Source organism: Chinchilla lanigera, unplaced genomic scaffold (assembly GCF_000276665.1).
Source record: "Chinchilla lanigera isolate Chin_1 unplaced genomic scaffold, ChiLan1.0 scaffold00061, whole genome shotgun sequence".
Lineage (NCBI taxonomy): Eukaryota > Metazoa > Chordata > Mammalia > Rodentia > Chinchillidae > Chinchilla > Chinchilla lanigera.
In genome coordinates, this window is record NW_004955462.1 from 9,393,948 (window position 1) to 9,395,227 (window position 1,280).

Genomic DNA, 1,280 nt, shown 5'->3' on the forward strand with positions numbered 1-1,280 from the left:
ATCAGAATGCAAATTAAGTATACTAGCAAATGTCCTGCAGCAGGGTGCATCTGGAGGCGCTGGCTCCCTAGGAGGCCACAACAAAAAGGGTGGAGGGGTGAGGAAGGTGCAGGGCAGGAGGAGGTGGACCCTGACCTCGGCCACTCAGAATGCTATTCTAGAAGTGGTTTACGCTTGGTGTTGGCCCCTGTAGAAGCAGGTAACATTTGCCTTGTGGAGATAATGAATTTAAGCAGGGTTGCTTCTGTATTTCCTGTTCCTGTTTCCTTCATTGCACAAGAAAGGGCTTTCAGGGGGCAGATAGGAGCAAGAGAAGGGGCGAGTGTGAACAGGAAAGAGACACAGCCTGTGCTGCCCCACAGAGAGCCTGCAGGCAAAGGGGCCCGGGCAAGCCCGGAGGCTCAGGGGCGGTGCCACACAGGTGCTTCGAGAGGGCAAATTTCGTTCTCATCAGCCACCCAGGGACGGGTAAGGGACTCCTCATCAAAAAGACCATAAATTGGAAACTGGAATGAAATGAGTAAATCTGATCACACACAGCCGGGCAGCCCCTGATGGAAGCCACACAGCAGAGCGGAAGGGGGGAATGGTGTGGGTGGCAGCGGTTGGGCATGGGGCGAGGAAGGAATTTGCATCTCACGGCTCCATTAGCTCTGAAAGCTAACATCCTGTTTTTCTGTAGGGTGGGCTCATTCGCGGAGAAAGCCTCCCCTGACCGTGACCAGCTGCAGGAAATGAGTGTCAACACCCCCACAGACGGGAGCCCCAACCCGAGGGTGAACAGGCTGGCGTCTGGAGTCGCAAGTCTCCCTCCTTCAACCCCCGGCCCTCCCTCTCCCCCAGGTCTCGGCTCCAGGCCTCACCCTCCTCCCCAGAGGCCGTCAACAGGAAGTTCAGTCAGCTGGAACACTCCGTTCCCTTGACATTTTTGTTTTAATTCTGCAGCTGTGTTTAAAGCCTCATGCCTCGCGCGTTCTCTCTGGCGCTGTCTTGGGTCCATCTCTTTGTCTGCCTTGCGGTTGCTCTTTCCCATCGTGCACACAGTCATGGTCACCGTAAGGCCAGACAGCAGCATGGAACGCAGGGTCAGGAATGAGGACGGGGATGCGGGGAAAGCACCCGAGGGCGTGGACTACAAACTGCTAATGCGCTGTAGAGGGCTGTGCGCTCAGGGACTGTTTCTGAGGAGACACTGCAAATGCTGCAGGGGAATTTCTAAATTGTTAGCTGTGCGCATTGCCTCACAGCTTTCTCTCCTCACTGCCTCATGCTGTTTACCT

At 55.5% G+C, this 1,280-nt stretch overlaps 1 long non-coding RNA gene across 1 annotated transcript; it reads left to right on the forward strand.

Annotated features, from left to right (window-relative positions):
* The first annotated feature begins 323 nt into the window (after nt 1–323).
* LOC106150039 lies at nt 324–983 on the forward strand. Its single transcript, XR_001236592.1, has 2 exons — nt 324–468; nt 683–983. It is a non-coding gene; the product is annotated as an uncharacterized LOC106150039 (long non-coding RNA).
* The last annotated feature ends 297 nt before the right edge of the window (nt 984–1,280 follow it).